Source organism: Mirounga angustirostris, unplaced genomic scaffold (genome assembly GCF_029215605.1).
Source record: "Mirounga angustirostris isolate CCGP_5_RB_7025 unplaced genomic scaffold, mMirAng1.0.hap1 SCAF_14, whole genome shotgun sequence".
NCBI classification, from domain to species: domain Eukaryota; kingdom Metazoa; phylum Chordata; class Mammalia; order Carnivora; family Phocidae; genus Mirounga; species Mirounga angustirostris.
The window spans coordinates 10,166,582-10,187,858 of record NW_026991722.1 but is presented as its reverse complement, the minus strand read 5'-3'; the positions used below and the strand labels follow the sequence as shown (position 1 = coordinate 10,187,858).

Sequence of the window (21,277 nt, the reverse complement as noted above, 5' to 3'; positions counted from 1 at the left end):
TAGAAAAATAAAATAATGTGATTTTTAAAAAAGATTTTATTTATTTATTTGAGAGATAGAGCACAAGCAAGAGAACATAAGTGGGGGGCGCGCAGCAGAGGGAGAGGGAGAAGCAGATTTCCCACTGAGCAGGGAGTCTAATGTGGGGCTCCATCTCAGGACCCTGAAATCATGACCTGAGCCGAAGGCCCCGCTTAACCCACTGAGCCACCCAGGTGTCCCTAATATATATATATATATATCTAGATATATATATATATCTATCTTAAATTCAATTTTTCTTGCCCCACCTGTATTTCTCCATAGTTATTTTAAAATAGTAATCATAAGTATGAGTAAAAATTTTATTAATGTTAATGTTAATTAATAATAATAATATTAATGTTAATGTTAATTTTATTAATGTTTTTATTAATGCAATTTTATTTATGTTTTGTTTGGGTATTTATTTTACAAACTTTTTCTTCTCACCTTCTATATCCATTATTTCTCCCATTTCTTATCTGTTTCTGGACATTCTTTCTTCCTTTCTCTGCATCTTAAAATGTGATTCATTGTATCTTGAGGGCAAATTTGTTTTTGCAACAATATATCTCCATTTTCATAATGAAAATCAATTTGAAAGTGTAGCATATTATGTTAAAATTTCCTCTATAGTTTATTCCCATGATATTGAAACGGTTTTGTTACTAAAACACTTTCCAGAAATTCAATTAAAAACCTTTAATCATTCTATTACATTTTGTCAGCTGCTGGAAAAAAGAATCTAATGCATAGGGATCAGGAAAAAGCGATCATATTGGACTTTATTTAGATATTGGTATTTTATTATTCTGCTAAGGGTGCCAAAACAAAATACTACAGAATAGCTAGCTTAAACAACAGAAATTTATTTTCTCACAGTCCTAGAGTTTGGAAATCCCAGACCAAGGTGTCCATACCTTTGGTTTCTTCAGAGTCATTTCTCCTTCTCTTGATGATGGCTGCCTTATCCTAGTGTACTCACATGTTTTAGGTGTTGTCTTTGTTCTAATCTCAGCTTCTTATAACACCAGTCATACTGGGTTAGCGTCTACCTATTTGACCTCCTTTTACTTTAATACCTGTTTAAAGGCCTTATCTTCGAGGGGGTTAGGGCTTCAACATATGAATTTTGAAGGGAAACAATTCAGCCTATACAATTTACATTCATAAATATAAACAGGTATTACCCAAACTTTAGCTACTGTGATTTTAAATATATATTAATTATTTAAAACTGTGATATCAGATAGTGGAAAACGTATCTTAATAATAGTAATCATCTCTTAAGGTCATAGATGGTATTTTGTTCCCTAATTTGTCATTGACTTCTATCAGTTTTTCTGACATATGTGAAATGTTCAATAAATGGTGGTTGAATATATGACTGATAGTAGAATACACGAATGAATGAATGTATGAATCAATGAATCATCATGAGCCAACAAATGACAAATACAGAAATTGTATGAATTTTAGAATGCTATTACAATAAATGAACTGATAAGTATACTTATGGTGTAATAATAAATCTATCAATAAATGTTAGGAGTATTTTACTCTTTCTACTAATAAAAGCCTGGTTCAAATGTATTCCCTTCAGGAATCTAAGTCAGTCCTGCTCTGATTATTATATTATTACTGCACTAACTCAGCATTTGTGAATTGAGCTTGAGCCATATGTTTGCTCACATCTGTTGGTATGCTACTTAAAGAAATACTGAAATCTAAATGTGGTTATGTTTTGTCTGTGCAAATTAATTTGTAGGATCATCAAGGCCAGAGGCTGCACTTTTTATTTCCCCCATATAACACCTAAATAGGTTTTCTATACACAGTGGTAACCCGATAAATTTTGTGCTAACTAATGCATCACCCATTCATGAGCCCCCAGTTGATATTTTTTGTCTTTTGCTGCCTGCAAGTTGAAGTGTACATTTCAATTAGAGCTCCACTTACTGAAAAGACAGATTTGTCACAGAAACCAGAGTAAGCAATTTGTCGTGTGGTTTTCATGAAGCCATAAAACAGTGTTTCAAACTCAAAGTGGTATCTGGGGATTACTATGCCATATCCTGAAATTCATAAAATGAAATATACGTATGCATAACAGATGAAGTGCATTTCAAAAATGAAAATGATTGCGGTACACAGAGTTTGTAAATCAATTTGTGAAGCACTTCAGGATGAAAGGCACTATACAATAAATATAGGTTGTGCAAGGATGCATATTTGTTGCATAAATACAATCTTCTCTGCTTAGAAGTTTTTTAACCCCACAACAATATCCAAGACAAATTTTAAAACCTTTTCCTTTGATGTAATTTGAACACATTTTTTGAAAGGAAATAATTCTTGATATGACAAGACACTGATTTTCTCCTGACTTTTGTTTCTGGTTTCACATCACCTAACCATGATTTGACTGAACTAGGCTCCTTATCCCAGAGTTTCTTCTTATCAAGTACTGATTTTTATTTTCTGACTTGTAACTTAGACCCCCATGGTTGACTTCACCTCAACAAGTATTTTTTATTATCACTGTTAGACATGTAAAGAAGGCAAATAGAATTATTAGTATTTATATATATAATACATATGTATACATACTATATATATGTATATGTACACACTCATACGTATACATCAAAATCTAAAAATTGAAAGTAACTCTTATGTTTATAATTAAATTTATATTTAAAAGTATAAACATTTCTTAGCAATAATTTCTCCAGAAATTGGCTATAAAATTTTTTCATAAAGAAGTACTGAATGATATTATGTGTAATATTTCAAGTAGCTACATAGTTCTTGCTCAGTAAAATGTTCCATTAGAGTATTTAGAGATTACCAACAAAATACATACATCCAAGATAATGCAAAGTATATTATACATGTAATTTTTTCCCAATGAAATGACCAAATATTTATAAAAAGCAATGTGAAATGCAATGGACACTCCTATACACACTGATTTGATAACCCATTATGATATTTTGCTGTAATTTTCCCTGAACCACTTATAGGTCGTACGAATATCCATGGTAAAATATATGAGCATAAATAAATCACCAGGAAATTATGACAGATTCTCAAAATCAGACCTAACAATTGAAAAATAATTTTCAACATTGTTCAGTGCCCAGTGAATATTTGACTGTCCCTGATTATCCCCCAATATATATATATTTTTTTAAATTTTCAAGCAGGCTGCAATCAAAGACAACACTTTTCATTTGATTATCTATTGATTATGTATATTAAAATTCAATATACATTCATGCTAGAAACTCTTAACAAAGTAATAATAGAAGGAAACTTCCTCAATCTTACAAAAAGTACCTGCAAAATACCTACAGCTAACACTATACTTAATTATGAAAGGCTAAATGCTTTCCATCTAAGATCTGCAATAAGACAGAAATGTCCCCTATCACCACTCCTATGCAACATTGTAATGGAATGCCTTGCTGGTACAATAAAGCATACATAAACAAGTGGGATGCAGATTAGAAAGAAAAATAAAACAGTCCTTATTTGAAACTGACATGATTGCCCAAATAGAAAATGCCAAAGAATCTACAAAACAGCAATAACAAACTCCTAGAACACAAAAGTGAGTTTAGGTCCTAGGGAAAAAGTTAATATAAAGCATTCAATCATATACCTATAAGCCATTAATAAACAATTAGAATCAAATTTAAAAAATATAATAGCATAAAAAAATGAAAATTATTTAAAATATAATAAATTTGATGCAAGATCTGTATGTAGAAACTAAAAATATTGTTGATAGAAATAAAATATCTAAATAAGTGGAGAGATGAGCCATTTTCATGGATAGGAAGATTCAATATTTTTAGTATGTCACTTTTCCACGATTTTAATGCCATCCTATTCAAAATGCTAGCAAAATTTTTGTAGATATAAACAACTTGATATTTGAATGTTAAAGTATCATTCAATTGCTTGTCTAAAAATATCATTCAATTGCTCGTCCAAATCCTATTTTGTTATGACATGTGATCCCTTTAAATTCTGAACTATGTTGTTGTTTTTTTTTCTGTATTTTTGAAGTGGAAACATAGGTCATTAATTTTAGACCTTATTTTCAAATATACATTTGTAATGATACACGTTTCTTTCAAAGGAACAGTTTTGTATCCCTTCCAATGATCTTTATATGTGTATATATTTGTTAAATATTATTCAAGTGAAATATATCCTTTGTGATTTATCTTATACCAATGGATTATATAGAAATGTGTTGTATAATTTCAATATATTTGTAGTGTTTCTGGATATATTTTGGTTATCAATTTGTAATTTCATTCCAATGTGGTCAAAGATAATGCTCTATATAATTTTAGTCCTTTTAAATTAAGTGAGACTTCTTTAATGGTCCATCCACAATATGACCTATCTTTGGGAATTTAGAATATAAAGTAGAAAATATGTGTAATCTTCTTTTTTTTTTTTTTGGTGCAGAATTAAAAAATATATCAAATGGTGTTGGTGATTAATAATGTAATAATACCTAATAATTATAATTAGTAATTATAATTAGATCTTCCACAAATATATTGATTATTTTTGTTTAGCTGTTATGAGATGCTTCAAATCTCCTATTTAGACTGTGGAATTCTCTATTGCTCTTTTTAATTTTATCAATTTTTACTTTCTGTATTTTGATACCTTATTATTAGTTGTTTATTTTTTTAAAGATTTTATTTATTTATTTGAGAGAGAGAGAGAGAGCACATGAGAGGGGGGAGGGTCAGAGGGAGAAGCAGACTCCCTGCCGAGCAGGGAGCCCGATGCGGGACTCGATCCCGGGACTCCAGGATCATGACCTGAGCCGAAGGCAGTCACTTAACCAACTGAGCCACCCAGGCGCCCTATTAGTTGTTTATTTATGACTGTAATGCTCTACTGATAAATAGGCTCTTTTATCATTATTGCATGCCCTCCTTATTTGTGGCAATTTCATTGATGTCTATTATAATTGGATTAATACAGTCACCTTGACTTTCTCATGCTTATGGTTTACATGGTGTAATTTTTTTTCTATTTAATTTAAACCCAATTTTGTATTTATATTTAAAGTGTATTTTTGGTAGAAAGTTCTAGTTAAATCTTGTTTATTTGTCCATGCTGATTACCTTTGATTTTTAACTTGAATATTTAGACCATTAACATTTAGTGTAATTGTTGATATTGTTAGATTTCACTCTGTTAGTGTTTATTTCCTCTCAGTACACATATTTGTTTGTTTCTTTGTTTTCCCTTTCCTGTATTCTTTTGGACTATTGTTTTAGAATTCCATTTATAATCATTAACTGGAGTTTTTTAGTTATGCTTCTTATTAAATTTTTAGTGGCTGCTGTAGATATTCCAATATACATATTTAAATGTTCACAGTGAATTCAAAGTTAATATTCTACCCCTTCACTTAAACATAGGAAAACCTGTGGGGCGCCTGGCTGGCTCAGTTGGTTAAGCAACTGCCTTCGGCTCAGGTCATGATCCCGGAGTCCTGGGATCGAGTCCCACATCAGGCTCCCTGCTTAGCGGGGAGTCAGCTTCTCCCTCTGATCCTCCCCCTCTCATGCTCTCTCTCAGATAAATAAATAAAATCTTAAAAAAAAAAAAACATAGGAAAACCTGCAATCTTATATGTGTTCTTACTTAATTCACCTAAGCTTTATATTATAATTATAAAATGTATTACTTCTATATATATTGTAAGCACACAATATTATTTTTGCTTTAAAAAGTAATAATGCATTTTAATCAAGTTAAAGGAAGATATATTTTATATTTATCTGTATATTTGCCATTTCTAATATTTATTTATTTTGGAAATCTGAATAACCTTTGATATTATTTTCCTTTCCTTTCCATGAAGAATCTTCTTTGGCATATATATATATTTTTAAAGATTTTATTTATTTATTTGACAGAGAGAGACACAGCGAGAGAGGGAACACAAGCAGGGGGAGTGGGAGAGGGAGAAGCAGGCTTCCCACTGAGCAGGGAGCCCGATGTGGGGCTTGATCCCAGGACCCTGAGATCATGACCTGAGCCGAAGGCAGCCGCTTAATGGCTGAGCTACCCAGGCGTTCTTTGGCGTATTTTTTAAAGCAAGTCTGATACTGGAAAATTGACTTTCTTTCTGTTATCTGAAATGTATTTATTATACCTTCATTTTAAGAGAACTACATCTTGGGTGTATGGATATATAATTATGGATTGATTTTTTTGTTTTGGTTTGATTTTTTGTTTTGGTGTTATGATTGTTTGGTTTTTGCATTTTAAGTATGATGTGTCAATCAATTCTGGCCTCTAGTGTTTCTGATGAGTAGTCCTTGGTCTAAGACATTCTTTTCTGCCAGTATTTAATGGATTGTTTTGTCTCTGGCTGCCTTCAAAGTTATCTCTTTATTTTTGGTTTACATCAGTTTGACTATGGTGTGTACATGTGTGACTTTCTCCATATTTATTATATTTGGATTTAATTGATCTTCTTTTACTTGTAAATTTATGTATTTCATATAATTTTTAATATTATTGTACACACCTGAAGCTAGGCACATGGAGTTTTTTTTTTTACTTTTTTTTACAAAATCTTATATGCTGTGTTTTTCAGTTTATTTTTTGTTTTGTTTTGTTCTTTTTTATGTTTTCAATTTTGTGGTAAGCTTTTTTTAATATTTTAAATTTATTGTCTTGTAGTTCCAACATTTAAGTGATCTCAGGGCTGTTCACTGTTAACTGCTATTTTTTTCCCTTGTGTATGGGTCAAATTATCCTTGTTCTTTTTACTTTGGGTAATTTTGGATTGCTTCCTGGATATTGTGAACATTATTTTGCGGGTACTCTGGATTTTGTCGTGCTATTCTAAAGGTGTTTATGCTTTGTCTTAGCAGGTAGTTGGTTTGATGTGATTCTAACTAGAAACTGTCACACATGCAGTGGGTTGCAGCACAATTCTTCATTTAATCATCCTGTTGTCTCAGAAATATGTAGTTCAGGGGCCATTCCACGACTAGTTTGAAATTTATACACCATATATAGAGCTGCCGTTCCTCTGAATTTCTCCTTTATGGATTTGCCTCTCACTCTTCTGTGACCCTTGTGCCTTGGATTTCTTTCCTTAGACTTTTCAGTGAGAAAGACAGAATCTTCCTATCAGTTTACTTTCTCACATCATGAATATAGATGATCTATAGATAAAGCCACACACACACACACACACACACAAAAGAAAAAAGAAAAGAAAAAAGAGCTATGTTAGAAAAATGTATAACTGGGGTTTAACTGGGGTTAAACTATCCTCCCTCAGCAATTTTGTTTTGTTTTTAATCTCAAGTCCTTTTCAAATCTCCTTATTTTTATTTACCCATTAGGGATTTCAGACATTTTAAAAAGTATTTCCTGTACTCCATAGTTATTTTTCATCTGTTTGTAGGTCAGGTTGTAGAAGCTTATTTCTTTATACCCAAATTGCAATTCAAACAATAATGTCTTAAATCAGATAGTCATCAAAGGACTCTTTATTGAGAGTACGAACCCCAGCAGGGCAGGGGTTTAGAAACTTTCTTCCCCTCTTTGACCAAGTTTTTGTTGAAAGGAGTGCAACTGAAACTGTAACAAAAGGAGGTATAATGTTTCAGAAAAATCTCAAGGAAAAGTGTTGCAAGCAACAGTAGTAGTTCTTGGATTGGGTTCTAAAGGAAAGGGTGGAGAAATTCAACCAGTTTGTATGAAAGTTGAAGATAAAGTTCTTCTCCCCAAATATGGAGGCACCAAATTAGTTCTAGATACAAGGATTATTTCTTATTTAGAGATGGTGACATTCTCAGAAAGTATGTAGACTGACATCATTATTAAAATGCCATGAAGTGAAGCTGCCCATTCCAGTGAAGTTGTGAAATCTTTCATCATGTAAATAATTTTCATGTCTCTCTTTTATAATGAACTAATGGTATCCAAACAAACAAAAAAAGGACTCTCTATCGTCACTTTGTAATAAGTTTCCGAACTCCAGTGATTTTTCAAAACCAATAACAATGTGATCATTGCCAAGAAAATAATACATATATTTTTAAATAGACTCATCAACTTTGGGAAAAACACTCAGGAGAGAACATTGGACAAGATAATATCTCCTATGTATTGTGATTTAAAAACCAGTGTGTCTATTTTATACTTAGAAACACAGAACTTTTTCCTGAAATTTGCCATCAGTTAAAAAATAAAAGTCTTCTATGACTAGTTATTAAAGCTGGTTAAGATAGTTGATTAATATAATTTTAATTAATTTTGAATGGTAGCTTATGTTAAAAGATTACTCCCTACAAACTACTTAGCCTCAAATTTCAATCCACTTTAAAAGTACCTGGACAGGGAGGGGAAAAGATGGTGGAGGGGTAGGGGACCCTATTCCAACTAGTCCCTGGAATTGAACTGGATATCTACAAGACTACTCTGAACATCCACGAAATCAGTCTGAGATGTAAGAAGATAGATCTGGATCTCTACAAACAGAATATCACAGGTAGCTGGTTTCAAGGCATGAAGTGGGGAGCTGTGATTCCGCAGGCAGATATCAGAAGATAAATGGCAGGGGGAGGGAGCTGTGGAGATCCTACACCACCAGTGAATGATAGCCTCCCACACTGGGGACCGGGCACAGACTCTGCAGACAGGTAGTGACAGGGAAAGGACTTTAGGGCACCCCCTGGACCGAAACTGGTGTGGCGGTGTGTGTGCAAACTGGAAGTGGCTGGCGGTTTTACAAACACAAAGGGCAGAGACTTGCCACGGCCTGGAGGCGAAGACTGAGAGTGCTGCTGAGGGGCACACAACTCAGGACACTGCAGTTTATAGCAGCACAGACAGAAATGGAGATAGTGCAGCCTGGAGAGCTCATTAAAGAATAGACTGAGATCTCTCTGCTCTGAGACAGAGGGTTGGAAACGATCTCTTCTGCTCTGACTCTCAGAAGAGCCACGGAAAACCGACAGGGAAAGCCACTAGAGAACAAAAGCCCCCCAAAACTGGGGCTTTTGAGCCCATCCCCCGCCACAGGGGGCAGGGCAACTCTGCCCAAACAGGGTTGCCTGAGTAACAGCATGGCAGGCCCCTCCCTCAGAAGACAGGCTGGGAGAATAAGAGGGCAGCAACCATAGGGTCCCTACAAAACAGGTGCATCTTGCTTGGGTTGTGGTCAATAATTTGGACTCTGTACATTCCCTCAACCACCCCTCAACAGAGTGACTAGGAGGAGGAACCCCCAAAATAGGAAAGATCAGAGACTGTGACTACTTCTGCCACAGATTTACAAATGGATACAGATATAACCAAGATGTTGGAGATGGAATTCAGGGTAGCAATTGTGAAGATAATAGCTAGATTGGAGAAATCGATTAATGGCAGAAATGAAAGCTGAATTGGCAGAACTTAAAAATGCTATCAGTGAAATCCAGTCTAATCTAGATAATCTAACAGCTAGGGTAAGCGAGGCAGAAGAATGAATTAGTGGCCTAGAAGACCAATTAATAGACGAGAAGGAAAAAGAGGAGGCCAGGGAAAAACAAATCAAAATCCATGGAAACAGAATAAGAGAAATAAGTGACACCATGAAACGTTCCAATGTCAGAATTACTGGGATCCTTGAGGGGGTGGAGAGAGAGAGAGGACTAGAGGATATATTTGAGCAAATCGTAGCTGAGAACTTCCCTAATCTGGGGAAAAAAACAAACATTCATGTCCTAGAGGCAGAGAGGACCCCTCCCAAGATCAAGGAAAACAGACCAATGCCCTGGCATGTAATAGTAAAACTCGCAAATATTAGAACCAAGGAAACCATCTTAAGGGCAGTTAGGGGGAAGAGATTCCTTACGTACAGTGGGAGGAACATCAGAATAATGTCAGACCTATCCACAGAGACCTGGCAAGCCAGAAAGGGCTGGCAAGACACATTCAGGGTATTAAATAAGAAGAACATGCAGCCAAGAATACTTTATTTGGCAAGGCTGTCATTTAGAATGGATGGAGAAATGCCGAGCTTCCAAGACCAGCAGAAACTGAAAGAATATGTGACCACTAAGCCAGCCTGCAAGAAATATTAAGGGGGGTTCTATAAAAGGAGAAAGACCCCAAGAGTGATATAGAACAGAATGACATGCTGGACCAGATGGACCTTATAGATATATACAGAACATTCCACCCTAAAACAATAGGATACTCATTCTCCTCAAGCACACATGGAGCTTTCTCCAGAATAGTCCACATACTGGGTCACAAATCAGGTCTCAACTGATACCAAAAGACTGAGATCATTCCCTGCATATTCTCAGACCATAATGCTTTAAAACTGGAACTCAATCACAAGAAAAAATTTGGAAGAAATTAAAACACTAGGAAGCTAAAGACCACTCTGCTCAAGAATGTTTGGGTCAACCAGGAAATCGAATAAGAACTTAAACAATTCATGGAAACCAATGAGAACAAAAACACATCAGTCCAAAACCTATGGGATACTGCAAAGGCTGTCCTAAGGGGGAAATACATAGCCATCCAAGCCTCACTCAAAAATATAGAAAAATCCTGAATTTACCAACAAACTTTACACCTTAAAAAACTAGAGGAAATGCAACAAACAAGCCACCCATTAGAAGAGAAATAATTAAGATTAGAGCAGAGATCATTGAATTAGAAGCCAGAAATACAGTAGATCAGATCAAGGAAACTAGAAGCTGGTTCTTTGAAAGAATTAGTAAGACTGATAAACCACTGGCCAGACTTATCCAAAAGAAAAGAGAAAGGACCCAAATTAATAAAATTATGAATGAAAGGGGAGAGATCACGACTAACACCAAGGATTTAGAAGCAATTATTGGAAATTATTATCAATAACTATATGCCAATAAATTGAGCAACCTGGAAGAAATGGATGCCTTCCTGGAAACCTATAAACTGCCAAGACTGAAACAGGAAAATGGACAACTTGAATAGGCCAGTACCCCGTAACGAGATTGAAGCAGTGATCAAAAACCTCCCAAAAAACAAGAGTCCAGGGCCTGATGGATTCCCTGGGGAATTCTACCACACATTCAAAGAAGAAATAATACCTATTCTCCTGAGGCCGTTTCAAAAATAGAAACAGAAAGAAAGCTTCCAGACTCATTGTATGAGGCCAGCATTACCTTAATCCCCAAACCAGGCAAAGACCCCATCAAAAAGGAGGATTTCAGACCAATATCCCTAATGAATATGGATTCCAAATTTCTCAACAAAATCCTAGCTAATAGGATCCAACAATACATTGCGTTGGTGGTATAGTGGTGAGCATAGCTGCCTTCCAAAATACATTAAAAGGACCATCCACCACGATCAAGTGGGATTTATCCCCGGGATGCAAGAGTGGTTCAACATTTGCAAATCAATCAATGTGATAGAACACTTTAATAAGAGGACAGAGAACCATATGGTCCTCTCAGTTGATGCAGAAAAAGCATTTGGCAAATACAGCATCCTTTCCTGATTAAAACTCTCCAGAGTATAGGGATAGAGGGAACAGTCCTCGAGTTCATAAAATCCATCTATGAAAAACCCACAGCGAATATCATCCTCAATGGGGAAAAGCTGAGAGCAGGAACACAACAAGGATGCCCACTCTCGCCACTATTGTTCAACATAGTACTAGAAGTCCTAGCAACAGCAATCAGACAACAAAAAGAAATAAAATGTATTCAAATTGGCAAATAAGTCAAACTCTCTCTCTTCGCAGATGACATGATACTTTATATGGAAAACCCAAAAGACTCCACCCCAAATTACTAGAACTCAGACAGCAATTCAGAAATGTGGCAGGATACAAAATCAGTGCACAGAAATCAGTTACTTTCTTATACACTAACAATGCAACTGTAGAAAGAGAAATTAGAGAACCGATTCCATTTACAATAGCACCAAAAACCATAAGATACCTCGGAATAAACCTAACCAAAGAGGTAAAGGATCTATACTCTAGGAACTACAGAATACTCATGAAAGAAATTGAAGAAGACACAAAAGGGTGGAAAAACATTCCATGCTCATGGATTGGAAGAATAAACATTATTAAAATGTCTGTGCTACCTAGAGCAATCTATACCTTCAATGCCATACCGATCAAAATTTCAATGACTTTTTTTCAAAGTGCTGGAACAAACAATCCTAAAATTTGTATGGAATCAGAAAAGACCCCAAATCACCAAGGAAATGTTGAAAAAGAAAAACAAAACTGGGGGCATCGCGTTGCCTGATTTCAAGCTATATTACAAAGCGGTGATCACCAAGACAGCATGGTACTGGCACAAAAACAGACATATAGACCAATGGAACAGAATAGAGAACCCAGATATGGACCCTCAACTCTATTGTCAAATAATTTTCGACAAAGCAGGAAAAAATATGCAATGGAAAAAAAGTCTCTTCAATAAATGGTGCTGGAAAAATTGGACAGCTATATACAGAAGAATGAAACTTGACCATTCTCTAACCCCATACACAAAGATAAACTCAAAATGGATGAAAGACCTCAATGTGAGACAGGAATCCATCAAAATCCCAGAGGAGAACATAGGCAGTAACCTCTTCGACATCGGCCACAGCAACTTCTTTCTAGATACATGTCCAAAGGCTAGTGAAACAAAAGCAAAAATGAACTTTTGGGACTTCATCAAGATAAAAAGCTTCTGCACAGCAAAGTAAACAGTCAACAAAACAAAGAGGCAACCCACAGAATGGGAGAAGATATTTGCAAATGACACTCCAGATAAAGGGCTGGTATCCAAGATCTATAAAGAACTTCTCAAACTCAACAGCCAAAAAACAAATAATCAAGTCAAACTATGGGCAGAAAACACGACCAGACACTTATCCAAAGAAGACATACAAATGGGTAACAGACACATGAAAAAATGTTCATCATCATTAGCCATCAGGGAAATTCAAATCAAAACCACATTGAGATACCACCTTATACCAGTTAGGATGGCAAAAATTGATAAGGCAAAAAACAACAAATGTTGGAGAGGTTGTGGAGAAAGGGGAACTCTCTTACACTGTTGGTGGGAATGCAAGTTGGTACAGCCACTTTGGAAAACAGTGTGGAGGTGCCTCAAAAATTTAAAAATAGAGCTACCCTATGACCCACCAATTGCACTCCTGGGTATTTACCCCAAAGACACAGAGGTAGTGAGAAGAAGAGCCATATGCACCCCAGTGTTCATAGCAGCAATGTCCGCAATAGCCAAACTGTGGAAAGAGCCGAGATGCCCTTCAACAGATGAATGGATAAAGAAGATGTGGTCCATATATACAATGGAATATTCCTCAGCCATCAGAAAGGATGAATACCCAACTTTTACATCAACATGGATGGGACTGGAGGAGATTGTTCTAAGTGAAATAAGTCAAGCAGAGAAAGTCAATTATCATATGGTTTCACTTATCTGTGGAACATAAGGAATAGCATAGAGGATATTAGGAGAAGGAAGGGAAAAATAAATGGGGGAAATTAGAGGGAGAGATGAACCATGAGAGACTATGTACCCTGAGAAACAAATTGAGGGTTTTAGAAGGGAGGGGGGTGGGGGGATTGGTTAGCCTGGTGATGGGTATTAAGGAGGGCACATACTGCATGGAGCACTGGGTGTTATATGCGAACAAGGAATCATGGATCACTACATCAAAAACTAATGATGTATTGTATGGTGACTAGCATAACATAATAAAATAAAATTAGAAAAAATAAAGTAAAAGTGCCTAGAAATGAGAAAAAAAATTACATATTCAAATACAACCAGGTGCACTGCCTTTTAACATGTGCTCAGCACGCATATGGTGACTGCCCACTGGGTGAAGACATCATGTTCATCATGAGAGCTATCGTGATGAATGAGACTGCAAAGACTTCTCCTCAGAGTATATGTAGTATAGTCCAGAATGCAGATTGTTATAAAATACACACTAATTCAATCATCATATTGCTGTAAATAGAAAAATACAAAATGCTTCACATGTACATAAGTGAGAAAGAGCTCTGACTCAGTAGGAAGCAGGTAGTCAAGGAGAGCTGCCCTGAAATAAATTGCAGTGAAGACATTTTTACTAATTTGGATGTTAGTTGGTGAACACATAAAATCAGTGTTGAAGATCTGTAGATGTTCATAACATAGTAAACACAGTGCTTAGATGCTGGAATAAATAAGGTTTTTCCTTGAAGCAATAATATTGAATTGCATTGAGAGAAGGGAAGACAAGCAAAGCTGGTAAGAGATCAGGTAAATTATGGAAAGCAAAAATCATAAAGAAACAGGAAGCTCATGCTACCAACTCACATTTCCCCTTAATAAAATTGAAAGGTCATCTATAAATTTGCATTTTCAGAAGATCTCATTTGTTGAAGAATGTATTGGAAGGTGGTAAGGATAGATATGGGGGGGTGGAAATGAACTCTTGTGGTATTCCAGAAGAAACTAGGGTGTTTCTAGTGTAGGTGGAGGAAAATGGACAGTTTCAAGAAAAATTTATAAGGTAAAATTAAGAAGATTTTGGAAGGCATTAGCTATTTGAGGGGAGGGGACAGTGAGAGGAAAAAAGATAAGAAAGCATATTCTTTTGTACGACTGAATTTTACAACCATGTATGTTGATGTTCCTTAGTATAATGAGTAATGCTGGAGTAGGACCACATCTGGGGTTCATTATGGACCTTTTGAATTTAAGGTGTCTGCATAACATTAAAGAGATTTGAGTCATCAAATTCTGTATGCTATTAGAACAGATGAAAGCATAGTTTAATACCATTGGGATATAGATAAATGATGATTACTACTGAGAGACCACTAAACTAAGATCTGTAAAGTGCCACTTCCATTACAAGATAGGGAGGACTCAGAGTACTCCAAGATATAACATTAAGTTTAGAATTAGCTCCAGATATTGTGGAAAGGCTGAATGTGTTTAATGTTTGTTTACTATTCTTTTACAACTAATTGCTATTATTGACACCACAATATATTTCTTGGTTGGGGATAAATCCTGTAAGTGTCAAATGGTGTAAAAATTATTCTATTACCTCAGATATTCTCATTTATCAGAATTCTAAATCACCATAACAGTAACTACCAAAATCTTAACCCAACTACAATAAAACTTGGAAAGCAAAAGAATTAAAATAGGAAATACTGAATCCCAGTCCCTGTTTTTATTCTTACCAAATATACATATGATTACTTTAAGGATGAGGTTAATGTGATAATGCAAAGATGAAGAAAGTATGTGGAATGCCTTATGAATATCTAAAGAGAGCCATTACCTCTATCTGAAGTGATTATGGAAATATCAAGAATGAGGTAGCATAATAGCTCATGAAAAATTAGTAAGACTCCTATAAATAGAAGTGGAGATGAAGAAAAACACCAGGCAGGGATTCAATAACCAGAACTGTGATGCAAAGTAGAGGAAGATAGGATTTTTGTACAGTACATATTCCATTCTGAGTGTAACTATAGTTATTCCTGAGTGTGGAAGACCATGCAAGCTAGGCTTAAGAGTTGTGGCCATTGTACCAAGTTGTGATTGGTCTGGAAAGCACTTATTACAGGTGTCTGATTAGGGAGTGAGGGTTCCACAGGAGTGTGGGAGGAACTGTGACAGAAATTTGCAAAGTGTAGGTAGAGTTATCAGAGAAATACCACTAACATTCCAAGCCCAAACATCAGTGTAGGTGGAAAAGCTGGAGAGTACAGGAGAGTATATATAGGTCCATATGGGAACCAGTTGGGACAGCAAAGTGGAATATGGGTGAGCTTTTGTGAAATCTTGACTGTGACAGGAGCTCACAAGAGCATTAAATAGAGAGCTGTGTGTAACTTGCAAGGCCATTCAAGAATACTTCCTCTTCTTCATTTCTACCTTACACATTACATGTGATCTTCTCTCCTTGGCAAACCACAGGGGAACAGGATTTTGAAAAACATATTTACCAATCATATACAGGGGTGCTAGTGTCTCATTGGCAAAAATCAGGAAGTATTCATTACGTGCCTGGTGTGTAGTCCTCCCTCAGACCAGTCATACTATGAATGAGACACTTGTGAAGGTTATGTGTATCAGAGCGAAATGAATAAGCAGAGCTTTAGAATAACCAATGTGATGGCACGTTTCAGCATTATTTGGAATGTGGAGAACATAGAGTAAGAGATAATTTTCACTTTTAAAGAAGGGGGAAAGGAAAAGGAGGATAAAATAGGAAAACTGGAATAGAGTAGTCAAAGACCTCTATTAGGAAGTGTTGGAAATATATATCACACATACTTTTCCTTTCACATCCTATTTCTTATCAGATGTTTCATTTCTGTCAAGTTTATAAGAACTGTTGGCTATTGAACTATTTATGCTATCAATACAACAAGTTTCTGAATGCGTTTGGGACATAACTTGTTATAGCAGTCATCAATACTATTTAACAAATATTTACAGCTCTGTTTTTCCAGCCTAATGGAAAAATTGAACTCTCCAGCACTCTTCAGTTTGTGGTAATCATGGGAATTGCTTTGGTCAATGCCATGTAAAGAAAAATGTGTTCTTTACATGCCAGAACTTGAAGAACCAGGGTGCCATATTCTCTGCCCACTGCTGTGGTGAGACAGGACATCTGTCATACCACTTAGCAGAGTCCCTCTGTTCACCCACAAAGGACATGTAACATGAGCAAGAGAAAAAACTTATTTTTTGCTGTGTTACTAAGATTAGGCAGTTGTTTGATTCTACAGTGAAAGTTAGCCTATCCCAACTAATACAATGATGTTGAAAGCACACGGCCATTAGAAAAGATAAACATGAATTTACACTTTCTTCCACACATTTTCATGTGCGTGACAATAAGAAATTGTGTATACTCCCTGAGTCTGTTTTCTAAGAAGTGTTCTTATTATTGGAGATAATGCACACAAAACACCAAATGTAGAGGCATTCATTAAATTCTGTTGTTATTAGAATTTAGTCTACAGTATAGCATTGAACTCATTCATCCAAAAAAATTGTCTAGTATGTAGGAGGAAAAGATCATGCTAAGAATAGAAACATACTTCTATAAATAGTGATATATTCTTTACAAATCTGAAATAGATCTAAGAAAAAAAAAGATCTATTGTTTCCCTGGAGATTTGGTTCATTCATATTCACTTTTCAAGTAAAGCATGGAAATTAAATAAAACAAAGTATAACTGTTTTCTCTATTGAAGTTGATATCAGTGTCCAGGGTGAGCAATACTTCATGAATAACACATTGAATCATTAGCATATCAAAGAAGATTTTCTTCTGCTGTATTTCACCAACTGTCTGAGGTCTTTGATTTGAACTAAACGACATTTGGGCATGCTGTTACTTCACAAAGGATTAGCTAATGTACAGAACCTAACCTCTTATCATTTGGGACATTTTGTATTAATTCAAATACTTAGAAAACAAGTGCATAAGTGAATGCTTTGCAAGAAATGCTGCAGCTCCAATCTGCTTCTTTCATCCTTAAAATAAGGACTTTTATTATGACCCACTTTAAGATGAGGGATTTTTTTTTTTTTTTGTCGCAAACAATTTCATGGTTAGATACACATTTTGTTCAAAATTACATGGAAAATCAAGAAGGAAAGACACATTCCATGTAGAAAATTCTGCCCAAAAAATAACCCTGGGAAACATCAGCCTCAGTCACTAATGCCCAAAGAAGTATTCATTTGTTCTTTGGTTCAGCCAACAGACTGCATTCCAACATCTGGGGATATGCAGATGCATAGGACACTGTACTTCCCCCTCATGGTCTCATATTCTCTGTAGATATAACAGGTAAATAATTTATTAAAACACTATTGGATATGTTCGGCTGAGGAAGGCGGCATAGGACACGGTTCTCAGATAAAAGGGGCAGATTGAATTGTCTAGAGATGGCTTCACAGATAATTTAACCTTTAGGCTGGATCTTACATTCAGGCAGGAAAAAACAACCTGATGAAAAAAGTGATGTGAGAGGGGCACCGGGGTGGCTCACTCGGTTAAGCGGCTGCCTTCGGCTCAGGTCATGATCCCGGGATCCTGGGATCCAGCCCCATGTCTGGCTCCTTGCTCAGTGGAGAGCCTGCTTCTCTCTCTCCCTCTACCTGCCACTCTGCCTGCTTCTGCACTCTGTCAAATAAATAAATAAAAATTCTTTACAAAAAAAAAAAAGTGATGTGAGAGAAAAACAGAGAGGGGGAAAAGAGAGAGAGAGGTGCATTTTGGGACAAAGGAGGGGCATATGAAATGTACACTTATGTAAAGAAGAAAACATACTAGATGCTGAAAATTGCAAAATATTGATTTTAGTTGGAAAGTTAGGTGCATTTGTTTGAATCAGATATGAGAAGACAAAAAGTCTAATTGGAGGGCCTGACCAAAATTTGTCTTGGATGCAATGTCAAAAATGAACTTTTTAATTCTATGGACAATGAGGTAGCAATTAAATTTTCCAAGTGTTAAAAACGAGATTAGAAAACTGAGGGTTGCTGGAGTGGGGGGTGGGGTGGGAGGGAGGGGGTGACTGGGTAGTAGACACTGGGGAGGGTATGTGCTCTGGTAAGCGCTGTGAATTGTGCGAGACTGTTGAATCTCAGAGCTGTACCTCTGAAACAAATAATGCAATATATGTTAAGGAAAAAAAAAAAGAAGAAGAAGAAGAAGAAGGTAGCAGGAGGGGAAGAATGAAGCAGGGGAAATCGGAGGGGTAGACAAACCATGAGAGACGATGCACTCTGAAAAACAAACTGAGGATTCTAGAGGGGAGCGGGGTGGGAGGATGGGTTAGCCTGGTGATGGGTATTGAGGAGGGCACATTCTGCATGGAGCACTGGGTGTTATGCACAAACAATGAATCATGGAACACTACATCTAAAACTAATGACGTATGGGGATTAACATAAGAATAATTTTTTTTTTTTAAAAATGAGATTAAATAGGAATTTTATTTTATTTTAATTTTTTTTAAAGATTTTATTTATTTATTTGAGAGACCGAGAATGAGAGAGAGCACATGAGAGGGGGGAGGGTCAGAGGGAGAAGCAGACTCCCTGCCGAGCAGGGAGCCCAATGCGGGACTTGATCCAGGGACTCCAGGATCATGACCTGAGCCGAAGGCAGTTGCTTAACCAACTGAGCCACCCAGGCGCCCTAAATAGGAATTTTAGAAAGCTCATCTTATATGAAAGCTAGCAAGATTATATGTGGCATTATGTAATAACTGAAATCATTTCTAATACAGTCTCTAGAAGAAAGCACAAATATTTAAAATTTTCTAATCAATAAATGCAAGCATTTCTATTTTAATTAAATTTTATAATTTATCTATGAATAATTGTTCATTGCAAAGAGATTGGAATCGGTGTATTTAAAACTTAATATTGAGTATTTTCAGTGACAATAACCTTAAAATGGCTTTCCCATTTCTAGAATCTGAAAGGAAACATGATACAAAATGAATAAATGAATAAATGACTGCTAATGTTTGAAATCAGGTTGAAATTAAATGGACATATAATATGAAAAACTATTAATCTGGAGCATAAATTCTGGATAAATTTTTTAAATAGTTAAAATTTCATTAGAGTCATTGAGTTGAAACGTAATATTTATGTACTACTCAGTAATTTATTCTAATATATCCACATTTTAAAAAATTATCGAAATACAAGAGAAATGTTCTGTATCTTACTCAGAATTGTGTTAACTTGAATGTAAAATACAAGTCCCTCAGGTTGTGTACTTTAGATTTGTATATTTTGTTTTGTATAAGTCACATATCAACAAACAAAAAAAATCCACGAAGAAAAAAATAAATGCAATGAAGCATAAAAAATAAAACAAGAACAGTGGAATAAATGTGTGTAAGTAAAGAACTCTCACCTATTAATCCAGAAGCACATAAACTTTGTAATAATTGTCTTTTTAAATCTTTCTTTGCTGTATTTTACACACACATATTTGAAAAAAAGTAGATTAGTTGTAATCTGCTCCTTGTTTAAAAAAAAAAAAGGAAAAGAATACAATGAAGGAGAGATTGAGTCTTCCATATTTGATGGATAAAACTCTGTACCTTGCATATGTGGAATACAATTGAATGAAAGAAATTAAAAGAAGAAAGAAGGTAGAGGAAGAATAACATAATGAAAGGAACATGTGTTTGAGTTGTACAGTGTGAGAGGGAAAAGGGTAAAATGATACAGCACAAAGCTGAAAGTAGAAAAGGTATGAATATAAAGAACAGCACTGACGTGATGATAGTGTAGTTAGGAATTACACAAGAAGGCAGTTAGCAAGTGCAGGACCTGGGGAGGGAAAAAAAGGGGGAGGAAGGAAGACAGAGGGAGAGAGAGGGAAGGAGCCCTTTATTCAGTGAAAAAAGGGCTTCATATAACTTTTTTTTTATATAAGTATTTTGACAAGCAGAATATATGATGCTATTCCAACTTAATGAGACTACTTTAATGCAAGTGATTACCACAGCCAATTAGAAGTGGGAATTAGGGCGCCTGGGTGGCTCAGTTCTTTAAGCGACTGCCTTTGGCTCAGGTCATGATCCTGGAGTCCCAGGATCGAGTCCCACGTCGGGCTCCCTGCTCAGCAGGGAGTCTGCCTCTCTCTCTGACACTCCCCCCTCTCATGCTCTCTATCTCATTTTCTCTCTCAAATAAATAAATAAATAAAATCTTTAAAAAAAAAAAAGAAGGAAGTGGGAATTAAACTAGGATTGTTGTTTTTTTTAATGACCATTAGCAAGGAGATAAGAAAGTCATATAAACTCTATCCATTCCTTCACATCCTGCACAGTCTATATGTGAGATAGGTTATAAACTAGCAGATTGAAGGTCTTTTATGTTTAATTTATGTGAGAGAATCAGTAGAAGATGAGCTGTCTCAAAGCATGTAATTCATCACAGAATAATAAAAAATGAGCATCACTGTAATGACAATAAAAACAACACTAATAAGAAGACCATTTATTGCATGATGGCTACATGTCCCCAGGACTCTTCTAAATACTGTAATGTATTTTTACATTTAATCTTCAAAATAGTCCTTAAGTTGGAAGCACAAAGCTATTGTTTCTAGTGCCTGCATTACCTCCCCATGAAGCTACAATGGGCAGTTCTATGGGAGCTCAGAGTCA

At 35.6% G+C, this 21,277-nt stretch overlaps 1 long non-coding RNA gene and 1 pseudogene across 1 annotated transcript in view; both read left to right on the top strand.

Annotated features, from left to right (window-relative positions):
* Positions 1-8,231, top strand: part of LOC129046211 (10 kDa heat shock protein, mitochondrial-like) — a 65,444-nt pseudogene extending 57,213 nt beyond the window's left edge.
* Positions 1-21,277, top strand: part of LOC135362592 (uncharacterized) — a 454,250-nt gene that overhangs the window by 138,114 nt on the left and 294,859 nt on the right. The window lies entirely within an intron of this gene.